This window comes from Primulina tabacum, chromosome 9, assembly GCF_025594145.1.
Source record: "Primulina tabacum isolate GXHZ01 chromosome 9, ASM2559414v2, whole genome shotgun sequence".
Lineage (NCBI taxonomy): Eukaryota > Viridiplantae > Streptophyta > Magnoliopsida > Lamiales > Gesneriaceae > Primulina > Primulina tabacum.
In genome coordinates, this window is record NC_134558.1 from 30,215,783 (window position 1) to 30,227,628 (window position 11,846).

The 11,846-nt window shown below is 33.6% G+C and overlaps 1 pseudogene; it reads left to right on the forward strand.

Moving 5' to 3' along the window:
• The first annotated feature begins 7,212 nt into the window (after nucleotides 1–7,212).
• LOC142555154 (protein TOC75-3, chloroplastic-like) lies at nucleotides 7,213–11,584 on the forward strand (annotated as a pseudogene).
• Nucleotides 11,585–11,846: the final 262 nt, after the last annotated feature.

Sequence of the window (11,846 nt, forward strand, 5' to 3'; positions counted from 1 at the left end):
CCTTTGCGTAAATACACTCGAAAACTTGGAGATACTCGCGTAGATCATGTACCGGAGAGTCGGGGAAGGACTTCTTTAAAAAACCTAAGATGATTTCGGTGGCTTCACTACAACAAAAATGGTTTTTCGCAGCGCGCAAATTCTCTTTCCGCGGCGCACATTGCACGCTGCGAAGTTGCATGCTATTGAAAGTTTAATATTATCAGCAGCGTGCCTGTGCACGCTGTTAATACTATTATCAATGGCGTGCATATGTACGCCGTTAATACAACTATCCGCAGCGTGCAATGTAAGCCGTTAATATTCAAAAAAATCTAAATATTAGCGACGGTTTTGGCCAAACCGTCACTAATTAGCGATTGTTAAAAACCGAAGGTTATAAAACCGTCGCTACATTTCGCGACAGTTTAAAAACTGTCACTAAAGTTTGCATAAAAATAAAAAAATTTACTTTTATCATTTAATAAATTTTTATAAAAACTACAATACAACTATGATAAATTGACTGATGATCTTAACTAACACTTAAAAAATTAACCAAAAATTGAAACAAAAAAATTGTACTTAAATCGAAATTAAAATCGTGTAAGAGAGAAAAATTTTAAGTGTTGTGAAGTGGTGTGAAAGAAAGTGGAACGAAAATCGGATATTTATAGATAATTTGCGACTATTAGCGACGGTTTTGCATTAAACCGTCGCTAAATATAATAGTCGCTGATTTACGGCTATTAGCGATTGTTTAATAAAAACAGTCGCTAAAAGCAACGGTGTTTTCTTAAACCTTCGCCGCTTTTAAATCGACAACGGTTATGTAGAAACCGTCGCAAATTTTAAATTAGCGACGATTTTACGAAAACCGTCGCTAATTTAAAAATTTGCACACATTTTCCGCAACGTGCTTGTAATGCACGCCGTGAATGGATAGGGTATTAACAGCGCACATTACCGTGCATGGATAGGGTATTAACAGCGCACATTATTGCACGCTGCGGATAGTATATAATATTACTTTCCGCAGCGTGCTTTTAATGCATGCCATTAATGTATATGTTATTAACGGCGCGCGCTGCGGAAAGTATATAATATTTACAGCACAGATAAATACACGCTGCGAATATTACTTTCCACGGCGTGCTTTTAATGCACGCCGTTATTTCTGTCAAGTGCAACAATATAAACAACACACATATTGATGCACGCCGTTAAAATTACTATTTGCAGCGTGCTTTTAATGCACGCTGTTGATGATGTGCTGCGGAAATTCATTTTTCTTGTAGTGCTTGCTGCCGGAAAATATTTCGAAAATGGCTGCTGATGGGATAAGGGGGCGGTCGAAGCTAAGGTTGGGTGATTAGGGTTTTTGGGATGTAGGTTAAGTATAATAAAAACTAGTATAATGGGCCCTTATTTAAAGTTAATTAGATTAAAAGGATTTTAGGCTCATTATACAATAAAATAGTCTCAGAAAGCCCAAAAACACTCCCGTAAAATATTTCGTTTAGGTATATTTTTGAAAATATTGTCTGAATCTAAAAAAGATCCCAGTTTAAAATATGAACCGGCGAGTAGAAATAACCTACCAAGGTCCATTTTAAAAAATCACCTTTATTTACACCATATATTAATCAATTAAAAATTATTATTTAATAAAAATACTTTTCTTAACTGTCTCCGGTCTCCATTCCTTGTTCGAGCACGAAATACTGGCAAAAGCCCTAGTAAATGAAATCTTAATGAGCCAAGAATTAAAACACATATTCATATCACAATCATGCATTAAATGCTTTAAAAATAATATTAATTAAAATATCTAAGAAATTTGATAACTTGCATGCATGTGGTTCATTTTAAAAAAATCACCTTTATTTACACCATATATTAAATAATTAAAAATTATTATTTAATAAAAATACTTTTCTTAACTGTCTCCGGTCTCCATTCCTTGTTCGAGCACGAAATACTGGTAAAAGCCCTAGTAAATAAAATCTTAATGAGCCAAGAATTAAAACACATATTCATATCACAATCATGCATTAAATGCTTTAAAAATAATATTAATTAAAATACCTAAGAAATTTGATAACTTGCATGCATGTGGTTCACGTGGACCATCAATTTTTTTGGGACTTTACAATTAACATATGAATTAGCGACCTGATCGCATATATATATATATATATATATATATATATATATAGTTTAGATATGTTACACACATACCGTTCATACTTATGTGAGTATCGACGAGTTGTCACTCACCTATTGGATACGATGAAATATATAAAAAGTAAACATACTTCACAAAATTAAATATGTAGTATATAAAGTTAAATGTGTAAAATGACAGTTTTCAAATCAAGAATTTCTTTTTACCAAAAGTGTTTACTATTCGACAATCTTTCTTTAACAATAATACCTAAAATCAAAGATGGTCATATAAAAAAAACCTAATCGATAGATAACTTCTTAGCATGTTTGTCAAAACTATTTTGGACAAATGGGAAATGGGCAACGCTGCTGAATAGTTCATAGATAATAATACATTTGAGGGGTTAAAAACAAAAAATACATTTTGTTCATATATGGAGTTTAGTGTGTTTATTTTTTAATAATTTGTTAAACCAAAGCTTGTTTGAACAAATTATATCATGGTTTAGAACACCAGGTGTAACATATGATTTCGTCCCTATAAAATATCGTGTGTTTTTGTTAAAAGGGAATTATGATAGATGGATTCAATGGTGTTTTGTTTTTAAAAACTTCAATGAGATTATCTCACATGTCAATTTTATGAAACAAATTTTTTATTCAACCCGATCTATGAAAAAATATTATTTTTATGTGAAAAATATTATTTATTACTATATGTATGTGTATATATATATATATATATATATATGTATAACATATTCTATCAAGCGATATATTTATGAAATAAATTTCAGCTGTAATTATTATAACATATCCCTATGCACATTTTTCTATGAGGGTAAGCGAGTTATATTCAAATTCTAAATATATCTTTCGGAAATTAAACAACATAGACCCTGAAATATATTAAAAAATATTTACTTACATTATTTTTATAGTATTATTTTTATTATAATAAAAATATTTTATAGTATCAAATATATCTATTTTGAAACTAAATGAATAAGATATAAGAGTTAAAACATTCTAAAATAGGAGTAGTCAAATTGTTCTTACTTAATATTATTTATATTGCCAACAATTTTAATTTAAAGAAATTTTTTTAATTAAATAAATGGTAAATTGCTCAAAATAAAAACAAAATTGTGATTTCAATCCTCTGACTCAGAAAACATGAGTTTGAACTCTCTGAGTACGTCTTTTTTTGAAAAAAAATCGATACAAAACATTAAAATATGATACTAATATATGATATTTGACTATCAATTGTTTCAAATCTGGTACTGATATATGATTTTTTAGTGTTCGACCATATATAACAAATATCTATATTAATAACACATTTGAATTTTTGGATAAAAATCGGTACAAAATATGAAAATATGTTACTAATATATAATATTTGAGTACAAAATATTTTGGATATAGTAATAAAATAAGAATTTGAGTATAAAATCAGAACAACTTTGTTAATATCAACATTTGATACAAATGTTTGGGTACTAAAAAATCATATATTAATATCATATCTGTAAAAAAATGTGTTCAAATATCATATTGATGTACTATATTTTCAATTTTTTGTACATATTTTCATCCGAAAAGTTAAATATGTCATTAATACCAACATTTATTATACATGTTTGGGTACTAAAAAATAATATACTACTACTAGATCTGAAATACTTAGTACCCAAATATTATATATTAATATCATATTTTTAATTTTTTGTATTGATTTTCATTCGAGAAAAAACATGTGACATAGAAAGTGCAAATTTTTTTTGTTGTGGAGCAGAGATGGCTAAAACATAATTTTTCTGAAAAAGACTGAATGCAAATTTAAAATTGAATATGGAGATTTAAAGCAAATTTACACTTAAATAACTGTAATATTCATTTTTTTAAGAAATTGTAATATTCTTTCACCTTATTTAGTTGAAATATATTACTCAACTAATCTTGTCCATTGTTTTTTTAAAAGAAAATAAATAATTGATATAATATAATTATCAATAAATAAAAATAAATTATATTTTATATGAAAATTGGTTGCAATTTCAAGGGTCAATAAAATATATATAATTCATTTAAAATTTAATTAAATAGAAGGGAGTTTGATTTTTTTAAATCGAGAAAAGAGAGTTGACTTTATCAGATATGTGAGATCATTAATTAGCTTCATTAATTAGTTAGGTTTGATTTTGAATATTAAAAAAATAATTTTTAATTGCTCTCATCCGCACGTTCAGTGCAGTTGTTTCTCTCTTTTCATTCAAGCTATTTTTCTTTCCACTCTCGCAATTTTTGTGTTCCCTCAAATGAAATAACATAAAATATAATCAAATATCATTAAAGATTTGTAAGAGAAGTAGGTATTACAAAATTTGTATAGCAGTAATATTGTAACAATTTTTACAGAAATCAGTTTCTTTCGAGATTGTAGTTCGTTTATTGGGTAAAAGTGTGAGTGGGTCGAGCATGGGTGTAGTGGGTCGAGCAAGGGTAGAGTCTTGTTGTATATTTCAAATGGGTCGTGGGTTGAGTGGGTCGAGCATGTTGCATATGTTAGTATTGCCTACTATGATCAAGAGAAAACGTGGAAGAAAAAAACAAGACATATTTTCTTCTGTTGGAGAATTTAGTAGAAGATATGGTTGAATGATATACAATTTGTTTGAATTTAAAAATAATCTATTTTATTAATGTGTTGAGTTTTGTTTTTTTCTTGACATAGATTTTAATGTGTTTGTGGTAGAGTGGGTCGAGTGGGTAGAGTTCGGGTGGAGTTTGGGTGGAGTGAGTTATTGTATTGTGTTTGTGGTGGAATGGGTCGAGTGAATGGAGTTTGGGTTGAGTTGGTACATTTTGGGTTGAGTTGGTGTATTTTGGGTGGTGGAGTGGGTCAAGTTTGGGGTTTGAGGTTTAGGGTTTGGGTCTAGTTTGAGTCGATTTTAGTTCGAGTAAATAATTTGAGTCGAGATTGAATCTAATTGTTAAATATGTTAACACATAAATAATTTATATTTATGTTAAAAATTTTAATATGCGATAATTAAAAGATAAAAATTGATAATCAAAAGATACTGATTGAGTTTAACATAAAAATTGATATTGTAATATATAATTAACATATAATGATGATGACGTGAAATATAATTATAATGTATCTCAAGTATATAAATAATTTATAATTATGTAAACATTTTAATATGAGATATATTATAATTTAAGTAAGTTGTTAAAAGATATTCATAAAAATGATAATGTTATAACATCATCATAATGCTACCAAATGTTAAGTTGTTTAGTCGAGCCTAATGTTAAGAATGTATCATTTAGTCGAGCCTAATGTTAAGAATTAATGCAAAGTCACTCACTCGACCAATCGAGCATATTGTTTAGTTGAACTATGTTCACTCGACTCATGTTTAATATGAGTTGAATGTTTAATGTATATCAATGAGTCGAGCCTCAATGTTTAGTAACGTGAGCGTGGGTCGATGGGTCTCTTTTTTTTGTCGTGTAAGTGTACGTTGAGCATGGGTCGATGGATCGTAAAGTTAACTTACAATCAAATAATTGTTTCATTCCAAGTTTCGTGAAAAAGTAAATCTTCAAAAAAATATGTTATTAATTGTAAAAATTAAAATTGTTTCGTGTTATAGAGTAAAAAATTGGGTCGAAGATCCACCACTTGGGTCGAGTTCTTAACATCGGGTCGAGCTCAGGGTCGAGGTCGAGCTCGACCCAATGTTAAACTTCGACCCAAAATTCGTTGTGTGTTTGTGCGTTGTGTGTCGAAATCGATCTATTTAGGATGGGCAACAGGTCGAACAAGAAAATAAAAAATAGATCTGCTAACCATGAGTATAGCTCGACCCAATCAAAAAATTAGTAGTAAAAATCAAAATAATAAGTTGATTGTCTCGTTGAATTTCTTCCGAACTAATATCTTGTAGACTCATTGTTACAACGTACAGTGAAAAACCAAACAAATTTGACAAAAATGGTGATAGGAAGAATGGTACAAAAGGAACCAAAAAAATTGAGAAGAACATAGTGAGACGTAGGTCGTGAGTATTTTAAATTTAAAAATTAATTAAATTTTAAATTTTATTATATATAAAATTAAAATTTAAATACATTAATAGAAAAAATTAAGTTTTAAACAAATTTAAATAAAAGATAAAAAAGTAAAATACTAATCGTCTCCAATTAGACATGTCAAAATGGGTTGGCGGGGCGGGCCAGCCTGCCACCCTCCATGAGGCTGGGCGGGTTAGGCGGGCTGACCCGCTTATTTTTTTAAGAAAAAAATGCTACATATTTCAGTCAAATAGTTTCATAAAATAATTAAAAACATTGAAATAAGAAATTAAGAAAGCATACAACATAATCCATAAAAAGTAAAGTGTTTAAACCAAACATGAAAATTGAGACATGGAAGAGAACATAAAGTCGAGGAAAGAGACGGTTGTAAATTTAAAAAATATTATGTATTCGACAATACACATAATTAGCAAATCTTCGTCGGGTCCACAAAATTTCACTGCAACTTGTCGGATTTCAAACGAAACCACTCTTGGGTTCACAAACAACTGCTATGCTTAAAAATTATTTTAAGATTTATGAATCAAATTTACAAAAATTTCTTCCTTTTTGTTTTCTTTATGTATATCTGTAAATTTCTCTTTTTTATTTTCTTTATGTATATTTGTTGTAAGGGTAAATTATCAATAAATTTGTTCTAAGAGTAAATTATCAATATATTTGTTCTAAGACATGAAGACGCATGAAACTTATTCCAATTTTTATGTAAAACTAACTTAAAAGTATAAAATTTTATCCTAATTTGGCGGGCCAGCCTGCCTCGTTTGGGCTCGACCCGTCTTGACCTGCAATCCAAACGGACTCAGCCCATTTGATCCACCTCCAAACGGACTATTGTTTTATCAACCCAATCCGTTCAATTTTTATAGCAGACGGACCCACGGACCAATCCCATGGGTCTAACCCAATTTTACAAGTCTAACTATGAACACTTCCGAAACTCTCAATTTCCTCATTTTCCCCAATTTCACTCTCACAGAAGGTTTAGCAGTCAAAATACAATAAACCCCTAGCGGAGTTCTCCACTTTCGGCTCCCCCTTATCCCTGCCGCCCATGGCGTCCTCCGCCGCCTCTCTACTCCCCTCCCGAAGCTCCTACACCGCCAGCCGTCGACGACGGAATTCGTCCTCCATCATCCCGCCAACTCAATGTCGATTTTCTTCTCCCCATTCAACCATCCAATCGAATCTATCCTCTCTCGACGTCTCTTCCTCCAAAAGCCCTAAACGCTCGAAATCTATCTGCTCCGCGGTCGATTCTGTAATTTCCCCTAAATTCATCGCCCTCTCCGCCGCCTCTGGCGTTCTTTTCCATTTCGCTGTCCCGCTAGTAGGGGGAGGCGGCGGCTCTAACTTCAATTTTTGGGGGGGTGGTGGTGGTGGAGGAGGTGGTGGTGGAGGCGGAGGTCAAGGTCATAATTTCTGGTCTCGCATTTTTTTAGCCTTCGCGAAAGATGATGATCCTCAACAGGAATGGGATTCCCATGGATTGCCCGCCAACATTGTGGTCCTTCTGAACAAGTTGAGCGGATTCAAGAAATACAAAGTCTCCGATATCTTGTTCTTTGATCGCCGCCGTGGCTCTACTGTCGGCACCGAGGACTCCTTCTTTGAGATGGTGTCTCTCCGGCCAGGCGGTGTTTACACCAAAGCGCAGCTCCACAAAGAGCTTGAAACTCTAGCCACGTGTGGGATGTTTGAGAAAGTGGATTTGGAGGCGAAAACAAACCCGGACGGCACCATCAATGTAACCATTCCATTCCTCGAGTCAACTTGGCAGTCTGCTGATAGGTTCAGGTGCATCAATGTGGGTTTGATGGCTCAATCAAAACCTATTGAAATGGATGCTGATATGACCGAAAAGGAGAAGTTGGATTACATGAGGACTCAAGAGAAGGATTACAGGAGGAGAATTGAGAATTCAAGACCCTGTATGCTACCACCGTCTGTGCAAAGAGAGATCTTGCAGATGTTGAGAGAGCAGGGGAAGGTGAGTGCGAGGTTGTTGCAGAGGATTAGGGATAGAGTACAACAGTGGTATCATGAGAATGGGTATGCTTGTGCCCAAGTTGTGAACTTTGGTAATTTGAATACCAAAGAGGTCGTGTGTGAGGTTGTGGAAGGTGACATTACACAGCTTGTGATTCAGTTCCAGGATAAGCTAGGAAATGTTAGCGAGGGCAACACTCAGTTTCCTGTTATAAAAAGAGAGTTACCCAATCAGGTGAGGGTGCTAGTCAATCTTCTCCAGTGCTTAATGACTAAATTTGATGTCTTAAAATTCTTGAATAAATTTATGCTTTAGTTATGAGACTTTTATATATCTATTGATGGAATTATTGTTGTATGGTGAATTGGTTTTGTGATAAAACGTGAAATGTTCTCTTCTGAAAAGTTTTGAGTATGCAATGATAGCTTCTTTTGTCCAAAATTACTCATGATTTTAATTATGATACCGGTGCAACATGTTACTTATCTTTGATCATTTGATAGGTTATTCATTGTTTACAGTGAATTTTCTTTTGGTGGTGCTTGTCTCTTTGATTTGGTTTTTAGTGCTGGTTATTTAAATATTTGTTTTCAGCTTCGCCAAGGACAAGTTTTAACATAGAGGCTGGGAAACAAGCTTTGAGAAATATAAATTCTCTAGCTCTCTTCTCCAACATTGAGGTAAATCCACGCCCGGACGAAAAAAATGAGGGTGGTATAATAGTTGAAATCAAGTTGAAAGAACTGGAGCAGAAGTCTGCTGAAGTTAGTACAGAATGGAGTATTGTCCCAGGTCGCGGGGGCCGCCCTACTTTGGTAATTTGATGAACAATGAAACTTCATGTTTTAGGTTTGCTCTTGAACTTGGTTGTAAGTGTTTTCTGTTTGTGCATGCTTTCAGGCTTCAATCCAGCCAGGTGGGACTGTTTCTTTTGAGCATCGAAATATTCAAGGGTTGAACAGGTCACTTCTTGGTTCAGTGACCACCAGCAATTTCCTGAATCCCCAGGTCAATTATTATGATTTTTACCATCAGAAATATGAAGTGCCATTTGTTCCAAGTACCTACTCTGTAACCAATTTTTGTCCGCAATGTACAGGATGATCTTGCTTTCAAGCTTGAGTATGTCCATCCTTATGTGGACGGTGTGTACAATCCTCGAAACCGTACCTTTCGCGCCAGCTGCTTTAACAGTAGAAAGTTGAGTCCAGTTTTCACTGGAGGACCTGGAATAGAAGACATTCCACCTATTTGGGTTGATAGGGCTGGTGTTAAAGCCAATTTTACTGAGGTAGACTTCAAAATCTTGGTTATATACTTGTATTAAGTTTACTGATGGGAACTTTCTTCCTTGATGGTTTTGCTGTATATTTTGAGCTAATACTAATATGGTTTAACTTGTTGAGTGTTCTAATACAGAGATTGGATTATAAAATTTAGCTTATACACATGATTGTATTGGTAAGTAGAGATGTTAGCCAATCTATTTTCTTCTTTTTTTTTCTGGCCAGAACTTTACGCGTCAAAGCAAATTTACTTATGGGCTCGTGATGGAGGAGATAACTACACGCGATGAAAGCAGTCATATTTCTGCAAATGGCCAAAGGGTATTACCAAGTGGAGGAGTTAGCGCCGATGGACCTCCCACAACTCTCAGCGGCACTGGAGTTGATCATGTGGCATTTTTGCAGGCAAATATCACACGGGATAACACCAAATTCCTAAATGGTGCTATAGTCGGTGAGAGAAATGTGTTTCAGGTGAGGGCCATACATTTTTCATGACACCTTTTATACTTTAATCTTTTATCCTGTGCTGCGCTTGAATCAACTTGACCCCATACTTAAAACTCTTCGTAGAAAAATACAGTTTTTTCTTCCCCACTTACCTCGATAGAGAGAAACAATTAACAATTGGTTTCTGAATCTGATCCCTGATTGAATTTATTACTTTACTTTTATGATTGAGTCGTACTGCTCGGCATGGTATCAGTTACACAAGTTCATGTTGTGCTCAGACTTGTTAAAGCACATACCCCCATGCCTTCATCAAGGGTTAATTTATGATGGCATGCCTCTGATAGATATGAATTATCTGTTGTGCACCTCCTAGAAGCATGCCAATTGTTTTGGAGCTAACATATATCATATCTTATTGAGAGTAACCATATATTTATTTTGCAGCTTGACCAAGGGCTTGGCATTGGTAGCAAGTTTCCATTTTTCAATCGTCACCAGTTAACAGTCACTCAATTTATCCAGTTGAAGCAAGTAGAGGAAGGTGCTGGGAAGCCACCACCTCCTGTTTTAGTCCTTCATGGCCATTATGGTGGTTGCGTAGGTGATCTTCCCAGCTATGATGCCTTCACTTTGGGGGGACCTTATTCAGTTCGAGGTTATAACATGGGAGAGCTTGGAGCTGCAAGAAATATTCTCGAGGTGTGTCAAAATAACAAGAAATAGGTTACAAGTTTTTTTCAGTTGCATGTCGTGAAATTTTTTATTTATTTAAGGAATTACTTCTACCTGTGAGAGAAAAAATAATATTACACGACCTTTCCAATTTCCATATGAAAATAATTATCAGTTTATGCCATTTTAATGAAATGGGTATAAAATGTTTGCATCATCTCCTGTCGGAATATTCCAAAATATGTACATCTTAAATAAAGATTTTTGGATAGAGGGTATATGGGTGAGGTAGATGCAATTTTTCCTTTGGTGGTCTTTTGAATGCAAAATATGTTTGCATTGGTTGCAAGTTTCCATTTGTTACATATATATATAACAAATCACAGCTATATAGAAAAAACAAGTGTATCGGTCGTGCCTGCATTTATTTTAACAAATTTTTTGGCATTGAAGCCTCAGCATTTGTAATTTGTTATAATTCTGTTTGCAGTTAGCTGCTGAGCTAAGGATACCTGTAAGAAATACACATGCTTATGTTTTTGCTGAGCATGGAAATGATCTGGGTAGCTCAAAGGACTTGAAGGGAAATCCGACTGCAGTTTACCGGAGAATGGGCCATGGATCGTCCTACGGTGCTGGAGTAAAGCTTGGATTAGTACGAGCAGAGTATGCTGTTGATGTTAACTCTGGAACTGGTGCCATATTCTTCAGATTTGGAGAAAGATTTTGAGTTCATATCCTGGGTTTTAGTCAATAAATTTTCTCGAGGTGTCCGGATATTTATTAGTTTTGTAGCGGGCCTAGTTTCCTAATGTCTTGTTACATTTTCTTCTTTTAAATGGGAACTTGAAATCTGGTGAATTTTTTTTTATTTTTTTTCTCTTAATCCATTTAGTAGATCGTGTTATGGTTTTGTGCCTCTTGTTTCTTCATAATTTTCATTTCTGCCTGTGAGAATAGAGAATGGATATCATAAAAACTGTCTTGAATCCACCTAAATGAAGCCTTACTCATTCTTTCATCGTACTAAAAAACTCATTTTATATAAATATATTTATTTCTTTTTCACAAAATGAAAATATATTGAAGTGATGGATAAGAACACTAAAGGAAATAAAATGAAACGAATAGTCTTATCACCTGTTATATTCCTAACAAAATTGCAAAGAGTAAATGTCTTG